Below are 15,364 nucleotides of genomic sequence, written 5' to 3' on the forward strand. Positions count from 1 at the left end.
AAACAAAACTACCTAAGGTCAGTCACAATTAAAAAAAAAAAAAAGACTGAAACTCCTGCCAAATATCTGTGGTATAATAAAATACAGAGGAAGATACCCCAAAATTACTTCAAAAAGCCAAGAGCTTTGAAATATGAACTACTGGTGATATCTGATTTAGGATAACTAAGGATTTTACTAAAGTTTTAATAGCTATTAGCTATTCCAAATAAACCTGAAACCGGAATAGGTGAAATATATCACTTTTTTTCCCTGAAGGGCTGAGGAGGTTAGACTGAACAGTTGAAGTGTGAGGCAGGATATGACAATATTTCTGAAATTAGAGATCAGTTTGCTTTAACTTCAATATCTTTCCTGATATTGGAACAAATCCCCTAGCAAGCAATTTGCAAAGCTCTGGAAAGTACAGGAGGCAGGGTAATAACCAACATGACTTGGTGGACAACAAATCATGTCAGTCCAATCGAATTCCCTTTTACCCACTGACAGCCTTATAAATGTAGGGGAACAAATGAAGTCATATATCTTGGCTTCACAAGGCTTTTGACTGTGACGCTCATAACATACTCATAAACAAGATAGTAAAATACGGTTTAGATCATAATCTTGGAGGAGTAATTAATGATCGCCGATTGTTCAGAGATTACTCGGTGAGATGAGAGGTACCAAGGAAATTACCCAGGTATTTCTCCAGGAAATATCTTTATTAATGATTCAAATATTAGAATATGTGGCATTTTCATAGAACTCCCGTCAAAAGGCAGCATACATAAAGACAAAATCAAATTAAGTTGTTACATTTGGAATAGTAAGAAGTCACTTCCATTTGGTGGCCCTTGGAACCTATTTCTGAATCATTCACATGGCGTATGATAACATTCATAGGACATGAAGGTTTTCCAGTTTCCATTCCTTCTCCATTGGAGTTATACTACCCACTGAAATCCAAGAAAATCCAAGAAAAGGGAACTGCTCTTGGATCAGTGGAAGGCTGTGGAATTACTTGTCAGGAAAGATCATTTCCATTTGTCGTCAGCTTTCCCTTTTGTGCTGGATCTTCCAGTGCCGTGCTCTCACTGTGAATTCACTGGCCATCGCCACTGGAGTGGGAGGCCACCACTCGAAATCAAGGTGGATTGCACTTCAGAAATGTAAGCAAATCATCTTAAAACTGGAAATCTGTTTTAAGTCAAAATAATAAGAAAAGAAAAGAAGATATTGACATAAGCTAGATAGAGGAGAGAAATTTTACCATTTGGTACTGCCAATTCATTGAAACATAATGTTAAATAATTTGGAAGTATTTCATTTAGAATACTGTACTCATGTTCAAAAAAAAGTCTACAATTGCACGATGTCAGCCTTCGTGACAGGATTATGGTAACATTATAACAAATCAGTTGACTTTGTAAATGAATTATCCATTTTCTGTAATAATTAACAATAAAATCATCTGATCCCAGGCTTTTTTGCAGACATTATCGTAGTAATTTCAAATTCCTTCCACGATTATTAGCCTAACAGTTCCTTTTTCTCCCGAATCAATTTTTTGCAATATAAATAATCCAAGAACATCTCCCCATCAAGAATTTCAAAACATTTTCATGAAACTACACATCATAAGACATGGGTTCTATTACCATGACTTATATATGTTACTAAACCTCTTTTGGCCTCATAATTCTGATCACTAAAGTAAGCATTGAAAGGGTGATTATAATGTTTTTAATAAGGCCTAAAAGACTTAAAACACACTAAACTGTTAGAATCACACAGTATGCACTCAAATGGTCTTTGTTGTTATGTCATTGCTATTATTTTTCCTAAGATACAAATACCTCTGCATATATCTTATACCTCTTTTAATACTTTCTCTATTTTTTGTTGATTCACTGATTTCCATTTCCACAGGTTTCTTTCTCCTCCCTTGAGTAACCACCACTACACCCATCCTTTTATTTCATCCTTTTCGTATCATTTTTTTTAGCTGTGTCTCTCAGAATGCTTTCTCTTGCAAGTACCATAAAATCTAACCCACACTAGCTTAAATAATTAAGTGGATTTAAGTGGCTCAGTTCCTAAATAATTCGAAGAAATTCAGGAATTGTTTTTCAGGGCTCCAGCTTCATTTTTCTGCAGCTCCTTCATTTCTACACTTGTCTCTTGGTCGTTCTCTACTTAAGCTGGCCTCCCTCATGATTGTGAGAGGTGTATAATCAGCAAACCAAATTTATCCAAGGAAAGGTGAAGAAAGTTGTTTCCTACCACGATCTAATGAACATACTCAGTCAGTTTTGCTAAATCATGCCTCAACTAATTACCATAATCCATGGGGAAGTCATGAATTAATTGGTTTAGGCCTAAAACAATCACTAACTAGGGAGATGGGCCCTCCTATGATTCCTCCTATGAATGCCAGGGGTAAGATGAAGTCATCACAATCTTAGAATTATTATGCAACAGGGGAGAAAGTTGTTGGCGTCAACTACCAACCACATGAGTGAGCCATCTTGGATGTTCCAGTCCAGTCAAGCCCACAGATGCCATTAGCACCAACCAGCATACACAGCACAAAGTCTAATTAACACTAGATGATAAATAATAAAATCGTTGCTTTTTAAGTTACCGAGCTTGTGCGGTAGTTCATTATACAGCAATATGTAACCAAAGGAGTTTGTTTTATGTGCCCTCGAATAGGAGATTTCTATTTATATTCAGAATGTGGTAATGAGGAGTGTGCACATTGCCTTTGGCCCTGATCATTGATCATTTGAGGTCTGATTGAATCATACTCTACAATCTGCAGTAGGATGGCTGATTGATATGCTCAGCTTTCAACCCAATTCCAACTCTCTCTTGGAGCATTCACCAAGATTGGGGATATAGCTCTAGCTCAGAATCATCTCCTATACCCACCTACTGGTTATTGAACACTTAGAGTCCATGAACAAATACTAATTCTAAACCTCAGTTCCCACCCGCACCACATAACCTGAGGGGACTTCACCTTCGGGAAGTCCATAAATCAGTCTTGTTCTCACACATCCAATTTACTGTAGAATTTTCCCTGAAACTTTTAGGTCTCTGACAAGATACAGAGAAAAACAGGATTAATATCAAATGTTTTTAGTTTCTCCACCTCAGAAAACCAACTTTTACATGAGAGAAAGAAGTTTTCAGTTAGTATACATTTTGGGTTTTTCTACTAGTGTCAGAAAAAAGGCATATTCCCACCTACCTTTGAATTGACAGTTTTGCTCTGTCTTGGTGGTAAAGCACAGGTTACATGGACAAATTTCACTAGCCATGCCATGAGTGACAATTTCTCCCAAATCTTCTCAGAGGCTGACTGTAAATTTTTTTCTTTATTTGATGTTAAATGGTATCTGTGATTTCTTGGGCTCTTTCATTAAAGTTGGGAATAACTATTAGTTGATCAGATAAATTTTCATCACACTTTTTTACAGGCATATGGCATTTTAGAATTTCCACTTGTCTCTTTTCCCTTTTTGTGTATGGCAAAATTAAAAATAATATATGAGTTTATTTAAAAGTTTGCAAATACTGGGACACCTGGGTGGCTCAGCAGTTGAGCATCTCCCTTTGGCTCAGGGCATGATCCTGGGATCTGGGTCAAGTCCCACATGAGGAAACCTGCTTCTCCCTCTGCCTATGTCTGTGCCTCTCTCCCTGTCTATGTCTCTCACAAATAAATAAATAAATCTTTAAAAAATAAAAATAAATAAAATTTTTCAGATATTAAAGGAAGAAAAATAAACAGAAAGGAGAGAAAGAGGAATGGGAAAGGAGGAAAAGAAAAGAAGGAGGAAGAAAAGATAATAGATAGTAGGTAGAAAGGAAGGGAGTTTGGGGAAAAAATAATTTCTACAACATGAGTCCCAACATTTCACATTTCCCTTTCTTCACTATAATCACCCCTCCTTAAATAATTACTTTAATTTAGTTAAAGTAATTGGTTGAAATAGATTTGCTTTCAACCATTTATGATACTTTTATCTTCCACTCTTTTCTGCTTTCCTAAATCTCTGAAATCCTCTCCCTCACTCAATTATCTTCACCCCCATTAATACTGTACTGGTCCCATCTGAGGCTCCTGACATTCACTCCACCTCCAGTCACCAGATCTCTGAGAGCTGAACTAGGAGCCAATGAGCTTGTCAATTTATGTTTTGCTCGTGCTAATACATTAACTAGCTGATTCTGAACATGCAGATAATGAAATTACATTCGTTAGAATGTACTTTAAGATGATAACCATGTGTAATTTAACATAGTCAAAACCATTTGTTAGAGCATCTATTGAGGAAATAAAAGACAGAAGTGTATTTTCTTTGTACTTGATCACACACTCTTTTTTAATAACTTCCAAATTATAAGATGCTCATAAGATGTTTTTTAATAAGTTCCAAATTATAAGATACTCATGAGATTGTTAAGCAACTTGGAAAGATTATGGAAGAAGATCTTTGAGATTAAAATAGGCATTTTAATATTCTTCCAATAACTGGAAACTCCATTATACTTGGGGCCAGTTCTAATGTAGGCTTCAATGACATAAAAATGAAACTGAAACTTTAATAATCTTCCTATGTCTTTACTCTTTTCCTTACTTTTACTCATTTCCATTTCATATATGGATATAGATATTTATAGATCTCCAAAAAGATAACAAGGACAAAATAGTTGGAATCAAAGGAAGTTTACTACTAGAACAAAATCTGAAAAGAGAGTAGTAAGGAAGGTCTAGAAAAACAATCCCATACATGTTACATAATCTTATAAAATAACAATGTCAGCTTTATTGTTTCAGAAATCTTAATAGCTGTCCCTTCTGGTCTGGTACTTGCCTGAGGCAGACATACAGTGGGGACAACAAAATGTTAATAGATGTTTTGACTTGGGGGTAACTGTTAGAACTTCAGGGACAGTCATTTTTCAATTTGCTAGAAGGCAGAAAGAAGCCCTGATTCAGATAATGAAAAATATTTTTTCAGAGAGCCATCAAAATTTCTCATTTCCAAATCATTCTGGTAAAAAAAAAAAGGAGTTGAGGATGCCTGGGTGGCTCAGTTGGTTAAGCATCTGACTCTTGGTTATGGCTCAGGTCATGATCTCAGGGTCATGAGATCGAGCCCCGCATCATGCTCAGCAGGGAGTCGGCTTGAGATCTCTGTCTCAGCCCCTCTCCCCACTCATGCACACACATGTGCACACTCTCTCAAATAAACAAATAAAATCTTTTAAAAAAAAAAAAGGGTTGAAATAAGAAACACCTGAAAATAGACGTACCTAAGCTTTGTAGTTTATTTAAATATTATCTTAGTGTAAGTCCCCATATGCAGATCCTTAGGATTTGTACAAGTGATTTATTTGGGAAGTGATCCCCACAAACAAGATATAAGAAGAATCGATAAAGAATGTATGCTGTTAATGTGGCAACTGGGGAATAGTTCCTGTGGGAACCTCTCTGCAGGTCATGTAGAATGAACTCAGAATTTGCCTACTGAGGTGCTATGGCATCTATTCACCAACTCCCATTCCTCACTGATTATGAGTTCCTCCTTGTCAAGTTAGCTCCCTGCCTCCTGGATAGAAGCTCTAGTATTTAGCATATTTGTTTGCATGTTACCTTTCAGGTGGGTTGAGGGATATGAGCAGGGCACTGACAGTTTCTGCTACAAATAGGCTTAGTTGATTACAGTTGAAAATAAATCTGTTCTAGACACATGAAAAAATGCTCCACATCACTCGACCGCAGGGAAAGGCAAATGGAAACCACAATGAGATCCCACCTCGAACCTATCAGAATGGCTGAAATTAACAATACAGGAAACAGCAAATGTTGGCAAGGATGTGGAGAAGGGGCAACCCTCTTAACTGCTACTGGGAATTCAAGCTGGTGCAGACACTCTGACAAACAGTATGGATGTTCCTCAAAAAGTTAAAAATAGGGGATCCTGGGGGGCTCAGCGGTTTAGCACCTTCCTTTGGCCTGAGGCATGATCCTGGAGTCCCGGGATCAAGTCCCATATAGGGCTCCCTGTGTGGAGCCTGCTTCTCCCTCTGCCTGTGTCTCGGCCTCTCTCTCTCTCTCTCTCTCTCTCTCTCTCTCTCCCGGATGAATAAATAAAATCTTAAAAAAAAAAAGTTAAAAATAGCTCTACTGTATGACCCAGCAATGGCACTACTAGATATTTACCCCAAAGATACAAATGTAGTGATCCAAAGGGGCACCTACACCCCAATGTTTATAGCAGCAATGTCCACAATAGCCAAACTATGGGAAGAGCCCAGATTTGTCCATCAACCAACAAACAGATAAAGAAGATGTGATACACATACACACACACATACACACACACAAAATGGTATATTACTCAACCATCAAAAAAAAAAAAATCTTACCATTTGCAATGACATGGATGGAACTAGAGGATATTATGCTAAGTGAAATAAAAATATTTTTCATTATCTGAATCAGGGCTTCTTTCTGCCTTCTAGCAAATTGAAATACAATTTCAATTGTATTGAAAGACAATTATCATATGATCTCACTCATGTGGAATTTAAGAAACAAAACAGAGGATCATAGGGAAGTGAGGGAAAAATAAAATAAGATGAAATCAGAGAGGGAGACAAAGCATAAGAGACTCTTAACTATAGGAAACAAACTGAGGGTGCTGAGGCAGTGGGAGGATGGCGTAACCGGGTGATGAGCATTAAGGAGGGCATGTGACGTAATGAGCACCAGGTTTATATGCAACTGACAAATCACTGAACTCTACCTCTGAAACTAATAATACACTATATGTTAATTCATTGAATTTAAATAATTTTTTAAATTATAAGCAAAAAGTAAAACATTTTTAAAAATTTAAAAATAAAAAATAAAATAGAGCTGTTCTAGATACATACACTTTTTATATTATAATAGAATTTTTCCACTTTGACAGCAGCGTATATGTCTTTGTACTACCAATGTTTCACAGAGGCACATAACATACTAAATATTTTTAGATAGTTCTCAGATAAATAATGCATCTTTTAGCTGTGAACAGGACTTGAATGAAGAATACTACAAGAAATAGAAAAGATGAATTTATATTTTTAAATAGAAGTCAAAAAAAACATATCCAGAATGTTGGCTGATGAAGGGCCTTTGCAATATTCTCAAAAGTCTGAAAAAGATGCCACATACTAAGCTCAAAGAAAGCTCACAAAATGCTGAATTCCATAAAAGAACACTACACAAATATGGTGCAACTAAATAACCCAACATAAATAATTATTGCAAAATACTAAAAGAAGGGAAAAAATAATAGAATTTGTTTTGATAGTAAGTTCTTAAAGTTCAACTTTAGGTGAGCCAGGTAGAACTAAGCTTAAATATAACATAAAACACACTGTTTACAAACAAATAGCATCATCTTCAGATCCACACATTTTGAAATAATATATTCCCATAATGCCAAGGCACTTTAAGACTATATGAATCAAAGCTCGCTCTTTCTCTCTTGCTCTCAAAAAGTACTCAATTCTCTTGATTTTTGAAGACATTCCACTTCAAATGACCACTCCCAGTCTTTACACATTGTACACGTTAAATGTATATACTAAATATAAGATATAAGACATTCTTAATAGACTTCACTACTATTTTTAGCAGGTTGTATATAACATAACATATGGGAATCTACATTCTAATTTAAACACTAAAAATCTGAGCAGCACAAGAATGAACGGTGCTGTCTTCCAGACCCAAGTACATTATGATATGCCCACCTGAGACCAGTTCTTCCCCTCCAAATAAGTTGCCCAGAAAGCTCAATGCCATGAAAATTTATGAAAGAACAGAATACAAATGGATTTGCATTTTGTAACATGACCTCCAAAAAATGGAGAAAAAAATCTTTTTAATGAATTCTAGTTTGTGTGTGTGTTCACATGTGACCCATAAAGGCTTGATCTAAGATTTAAGTCGAAGAGGTTTACTGGGGAAGAGATCTCACTAGCAAGGTATAGGAACCGGGAAGTGAGAAAGACAAAGAAGAAAATTCCATAAAGCCTCAGTTGTTTAACTGAGAAACATTTTGGAAATAACAATCCCAATTTCCCTTTCCATACTTCCTATCTCTCATCTTTATCCTCCCACTTCTTTGTAACCCATCACTATTTTTTTTTGTATTTTTTTTTTAAGATTCTATTTATTCATGAGAGACACACAGAGTGAGAGGCAGAGACACAGACAGAGGGAGAAGCAGGCTCCATGCAGGGAGCCCAACGTGGGATGGGACCCCATCCCAGGTCTCCAAGGATCACGCCCTGGGCTGAAAGCAGCGCTAAACTGCTGAGCCACCAGGGCTGCCCATTTTTTGTTTTTTTAATGTGCTGAAATGTTGCTCTGTTCTCCTAGGAACAAAGCAAAAACTGTTTGTTCTTTTTTAAACTATGAAATATTTTCTTTATGTTAATTGGAGCTTAAACATGTTGCTAGTTGTAGGTGATAGACGATACATCGATCTCCTTCAATTTTAAAAAACTGGCTGTCTTCAAGAATGCAAACCGATGGAATACAAAAATACACATGCACAAGTTACCCACTGCAACCTTGTTTAACGGTGTTAAATATTAGAGACAACCTATATGCTCATACATAGGAGGATGAATAAACGGGCCATATATTTTAATCCTAAATACCCCCTTGACTTCACTTTGCTTTTCATCCCAGGTATCATCATTTTCCTCTCTTGAAAAAAAAAAAAAAAGCAAATTCCAGGAAATATTTGTGTATATTTGCGGTCTCAAATTCTTATCCTTCCATCTTCCTTAAAAACCACTCAATGAGACTTTCTTCCCAATCAGCCATGGAAATTCAATTTGAAGTCACTGATGGCCCCTTCCCCCGCCCCCCGCAAATGGCTAATTCAGTTATCAGCTCCCAGTTTCCTCCTTACTTGGCCTATGGGCATCAGTTGGCAGAGGTCATCACACTACCCTGATGCTCCTCCCACCTCACCTACACGCTCCTGCTCTGCACCTAGTGTGCCCTCATCCTCCTCTCTCCCACTTCCTTATGCTGGATGACTCCGAGGCAGCTCAGTCCTTGATTTCATGTATTTCATGGTTTCAAATACTGCCTACCCATAGTCTGACAACTCCTATGCTAGACACTCCTACAGAGTGCAAAATATGAGATTTTCAAAAGAGATTGCAAGAAACCCTTTCACTCACACCCTTCTAAGCTCTCATCTAGGGCTCCTGTGATGAATCAACAGGAAAACAAGCAGATGTTTATTACCTTGTATATCTCATATTTTCATGTAACAAACCCAGGGAATGAATAACTCAAAGAGGTGGCTTAGTGCTTCAGCTTCTGTAGCATCTTTAACAAAGTTCAATACATTTGTAGAGAAATGACAAGACAAAGGGAAGTGGGTTTAGGTTTCAAAGGTGGCAAACTCTGGGAAGTAAACATCTGGCAGTAAGGTTTGTTTGCAGATTCAACTGTTGCCATCTCTGGGCTGATCAGAGTCTAGAGTCAACCTGCCTTTAGGCAAAAGGGGGGAGGGGCAGGTGGAGAGAGCTTTTCCTGCATTTGCTGCTTCTTAATTGCCTTCAACTCAAAATAATTTTCATATTGAAAAGACATATTTTAGGATGACAGATACTGGTTTCTTTCAAGTCCTAAGTGGAGAAATCAGTCAGTTACCAGCAGGGTAATCATTTAGCTTATTGCCCAAACCAGGATACCTCTGAGTGTGAAATTAGATGCTACTAGTTAAGCTAGCAGAGCTTAAATCAGCAGTAAATCAGGACAGTCCCAGACAAATTGGGAAACATGCTACCTTTGCAGCTCCAGACCTCATCTCCAACTGCTTCCATCTTTTCTTTGATGCACTAAACTCACTTAAAATTAAATATGACTAAATTCCTACATTCTCCCTGAAACTTAGTCCCTTTCCAGTGTTCCCTTTGTCCATGAATGGCACCATTGTCCATCCAGAAACAATGCAGAACTGGAGTTATGCTTGATGCCATCGTCTTTCCTGTTACTCAATCTAGTCTAGCAAATTTATTTTGTAGACATCTTACATCATGCAAAACTCATCTACAGGGCAATCTCCACTGTCTTAGCTCAGGATGCTACAATAAAATACCAGAGACTCGGTGACTCAAATAAGACATTTATTTCTCACAGTTCTGAAGGCTGAGAAGTCCAACATCAAGACACCAGCAGGGCAGCCCAGGGGGCTCAGCGGTTTAGCGCTGCCTTCAGCCCAGGGCCTGATCCTGGGGTCCCGGGATCGAGGGCTCCCTGCATGGAGCCTGCTTCTCCCTCTGCCTGTGTCTCTGTCTCTGTCTCTCTCTCTCTCTCTCTCTTTCTGTGTCTCTCTCTCATAAATAAATAAAATCTTTAGAAAAAAAAGAAAAAGAAGACACCAGCAGCCCCCGTGTCTGGTGAGGATTCTCTCCCTGGCCTGCAGGTGGCTGCGCTCTCATTCTGTGCTCATGTGGCCTTTCCTCAATGTCCGTGTGCTCATGGAGATCGGGGGTCAGGAGGTTCCTATCTTTTCCTCTTCTTATAAAAACACTAATTCCACCATGGGAGCTCCACCCTCATAACTTTATCTAAACCTACTTCCCTCCCAAAGGCCCCACTTCCTTATACCATCACACTGGGATGACAGCTTCAGCGTATGAAGTAGAGGGTGGTGGACATTCAGTCCCAAAGAGTCACGTTTTCATTACCTCTTAACATATCTAGTGAATAACCTTCTAAGTGGTCTTCCAACATTTAATTTTGTCCCCATTCCAATCTAATATTGCAAAACACAAATTAAGTCAAATAACCTACTTGCTTAAAATCACTCAGTGATTTCTTATTGATTTTAGAGATCAAAACCCTCAGCATGATATACCATATCTGTGTTGAGATACAATCTGGTCAGACTGGCCTCCTTCTCCTGCCCCTGCTCCTTAGTATCCATCCCCAGACACATTAGTTTTTCTTCATTTTCTCAAATATGTTTGTACTCGTTTCCTAGGGCTGCAGTAATAAGGCACCACACCCTGCAACGTTTAATAGAAATTTATTGTCAAACAGTTCTGGAGGCTAGACGTCTGAAATCAAGTTGTCGACACAACCGTCCTCCCTCTGAAACTTGTACAGGAGAATCCTTCCTGGCTCCTGGTGGTTACCAGGAGCCTTGGTGTTCCCTGGTTTGCACCCTTAATGCTTCAATCTCTGCCGCCTCCATCGTCTCATCATATTCTCTCCTCACGTGTCTGGGTCTCTGGGTCTCTTCTCTTCCTATTGCTACAGGTGTCAAACTAGATTAAGGGCCATTCCTATTCCAGTATGACCTCATCTTAACATCTAATTATATCTCCAATGACCCAATTAAAGTCCCATTCTGTAGTACGTCATTATTTTTTTGAAGGTTTTATTTAATTATTCATGACAGACACAGAAAGAGAGGCAGAGACACAGGCAGAGGGAGAAGTGGACTCCCTACAGGGACTCCATCCCAGAACCCCATGATCACACCCTGAGCCAAAGGCAGATGCTCAACCACTGAGCCACCCAGGTGTGCCCATTCTGCAGTTCTTCAAATTTGGACTTAAATATATCTTCTGAGGGGGATACAACTCAGTCTACAACATCTGTATTTCCTTCAGCCAAGACTCTTTGTGCATGCTGTTCCCTCTACAGGAAACATTCTTCCCTCCCTCTGTTACGGGAGTTCTCTCTCCTTCAATGCCCATGGCTCTTGGTTGTGTTGAAGAATGAAGATGTAGGCCAGACAGTGGTGGCCAGCAAAGCAAGGCTTATTGAGCAATAAGAGCAAAGTCATAGTCCAAAGTTCCCAATGAGGGAGGGGAGTCCAGAGGGTTGCCACAAAGCATCTCTAGGTCTAGGGGTTTCTGTGGGCATGTTGGCAGTTGGTTTAATTTGTCACCCATCAGATTTTTGTCACCTATCACAGGGGACAGACTGGAGGGCTTCTTCCTGGGTAGATCCTTGTAAGGGTGTGTCCTCTTAGGGTGTGAGCCCCTCATCCCTGCTGCCTGCCTTCCAACTATCCTTCAGCATCTTGTTTGTTTAGTTGATTCTTATTTAATCCTTCAGTCTCAACTCCAATGTCACTTCCACAGGGAGGATTTCCCTGGCATAGACTGTAAGTCAACTTCCTCTATTATCTACTCTCTATGCCATAAATCTTTTCCTTAAAACAATTATCATGTTTATACTTTTACTTATTATTTACTATTTGCTATGTATTACTTCAATGTATTACTTAATGTATTACTTACCCCAATGCCTCACAGAGTGCCTGGCACAAAGTTGGAACTTAAGGTTAATTAATGAAGGAAGAAATGAAAATGAGGACTCACAATTTCTCTGAAATAATAAATTAGCCTAGAAAAATTTACATTTTTGGCACTTTGTAGCTCAAATGAAGGATAGTTGCAAGAAAGGCAAGTAGGGACATGGGGCCTTTGTCCTGAGAGGAAACCACCCTTCAAAGGATTTTACACAACCCTTGTAGAGGAGCCCTCTATCCTTTTCCACATGATAGGTAAATGACAAAATCCTGATTGGGTGACAGGCTCATGGAGGGTTAACCAGATTAAAACAGCCCTCCAACAAGCCCATAAAAACCCCTAGATCTAAGTACCAAGTCAGCAACCCTCTCAGGTTCCCACCTTCTTTGGGAGCTTTGTACTATTGCTCAATAAATTTTGCTGCCCACCATTCTTCTGGTCTACTGCTTCACCCTTTGAAATGGTCTTACCAAGAACCGGGATCACCAAAAGAAAAGAAATCCTGCAACATTATCATCCCTGAATATAGGAAATAGTAAACTCTGGACACAGTTCAGCTTCCAAATTTTAATCACATTTTGGGAGCTTTTATTCTGTTCTTCTTAACCCATTTCTTCGTACCATGGGAATGCCTAATACTCTAGGGTCTTGACCCTCTAAGGTTCTTTTCTCTAATATTTATCTTTTTTTAGTTGTAAATTCTTTAGGTCACAAAGGGAGAAAAAAAACAAAGGTAATGAATATTTGTAATACTACTGTAAAATTTATTTGTATGCCCATAACATGTCAAAGTCAAATATCTGAAATTATATAAAGAGCTACCAAAGCAATTCACTTTCAATCTAAAAACTATCAGCTGAAATTCTTGCTGGACTATTTTTCGCTGTACTAGTGATGTGATTTGAAGTGGAGTCCAGGAGCCGATGGCCAAGAAAGAATTCTTGATAATGGAGGACTGTCGGAAGAAAGGCAGGCAGGGACAAGGGGCCCCTAGCCTAAGAGGAAACCACTCTTAAAATAATTTTACACCACCCTTGAAGGAGCCCTTCACCCTTTCCTGAACAGCCCAGCCAACAAGCCCGTAAAAACCCCTAGACTTAGAAACTCCCAAGGTAACCGTCTCAGGTCCCCTCCCACTACAGGGGCTTTGCACAATGAACTTTATTATCACTCAAGACTTTTTGCTTTGCTGTCCATCACTCTTCACCTGGTCTACCTCTTCATTCTTTGAAGAGGCATGACTAAGAACTATGGGCACCAAAGGACAAGAAATCCTGCAACATTGAGATGTTTTTGATGCAAAAAGGTGTTTTATAGCCTGGGGACAGGACCCGTGGTAGAAAGAGCCCCATTGGGGTTGTAAGGAATGGTTGATTATATACTTTGGAGTTGGGGGAAGTAGAGACAGAGAAAGTTTCTAAAAGGATTTTCGTATGTTAAAGAAGACTTACAAGATCCTGGAGGTCTGCTTAATATTAAGATAAAGTTGTCTTTTGCCTCTAGCAAAGTATTATCAGGCAGCTAAGCTCCTTGAGGAAGGTCACTCTGCCTGGCTCAACCACCTGTCAATGGGCTGTAAGTCACAAGGGGATTTAATTTTATCTACATTTATTTTGCCTTTGTTCTCTACATCACCAGTGTCAACTGACATGAACAGTCCAACTAACTGTAGCAAAATACTTAACATAGAGAGGAGACTGGAGAGACAGGTGGGAGATAGTAAGATATTTTGAAAACCTAAGCTACAATGAAACTTTTGGACTTAACCCATACTAATATTTTACTTCTTCCTCACTTGTTTGTATATATTATTTTATTCCTTTCCATTAAATTATTTTCTAACAAAAAACTCTGCTCACATTCCTTTACTGTCCTACAATGAGAGAAACAATAAGTTCATAAATATCATTTATATATAATAAAGTATATCTACTTATTTTTTAATATACATAAGGTACTACATGTAAAGGAAAACACTAATTCTTCTATTTTTATATACTTCCTTAGATATCAAAGAACACATGCTATTTCTTTCAAGGCTCGATTTTGGCTCCATATAAAATGATTAAGAGTAATTCTAGCATTTCAAGGTGACACAGACTTATAAATCTGCTGACCTTGACCTCAGATCTTGGTAGGTCTAAGTTTCTTCACAGTATCCATTCCAGCATGCTGAAGAGATATCATATTTACCATTACTATGTTTATAACATATTTCAATATTTCACTCTGAAAATTGAACATATCAACACATGTCTGTTTATTTCATTTATTTCTTTCTATCACACTCTGACAGGTAAACTTTCAACAACTCCTGGTCATTTTTCATTTTGTTCCTACTTTAGAGTCTTTTAATCTTAACTTTATAACAAACTTGGGGGTTTCTTTTATTCTAATACATACCCAACCTTCAGTAAATGTATGTTTTTTCATTTTTAATGAATAACCCTTCGATGATATTAACCTTAAGTTTAAGTATACGGGATGTGCCACAAAAAAAAAAAAAAAAAAAAAAAAGATTCAGCATTTAACATCTCCAGGCATATCTTAAAGATTTATTTATTTATTTTAGGGGGGAAGGGGCAGAGGGAAAGGAAGAGAGAGCCTTAGGCAGAGTCCATGCTGAGCGTGGAGCCTAGCTCAGTGCTCAGTCTCAGGACCCCAAGATCATGACCTGAGGCAACACCAAGAGGTAGTCCCTTAACTGAATGCACCACTCAGGCACCATTCCAGGCATATTTTAAATTTGGGATTATATATCACATATGCTTCATAATAGTAGTTAATTCCTGAATTTTTTTTTTATCCACTGATTATATTTCCTCACGGAAAATAAATTTCAGTAATTTCTAATAGCCAACCAAGTTAACAACAAACACTTCTAGCTGTTTTTCAAAGTCCTATATACACAAAGCCTACTCATAGCAAATATGGAAGACTAGCAAAGGACAAACTAAAATGTGTTGAGTATCTGTGAGCCAGGGGCCATAATGTATGTGTGCCTTGGCCATCTCAT

General features: G+C 38.3%; 1 long non-coding RNA gene across 2 annotated transcripts in view; it reads right to left on the bottom strand.

The window, feature by feature from the left end:
* Window positions 1-15,364, bottom strand: part of LOC112934874 (uncharacterized) — a 376,518-nt gene that overhangs the window by 206,290 nt on the left and 154,864 nt on the right. The window contains exon 5 of one of the 2 annotated variants that reach the window (XR_003238073.2): window positions 686-1,179. The exons of the other annotated variant lie outside the window; for it this stretch is intronic. This is a non-coding gene — a long non-coding RNA (uncharacterized lncRNA). Of the gene's footprint in view, window positions 1-685; window positions 1,180-15,364 lie in introns of those variants that run through there. 2 annotated transcript variants of the gene reach the window in all.

This window comes from Vulpes vulpes, chromosome 3 (assembly GCF_048418805.1).
Source record: "Vulpes vulpes isolate BD-2025 chromosome 3, VulVul3, whole genome shotgun sequence".
Lineage (NCBI taxonomy): Eukaryota > Metazoa > Chordata > Mammalia > Carnivora > Canidae > Vulpes > Vulpes vulpes.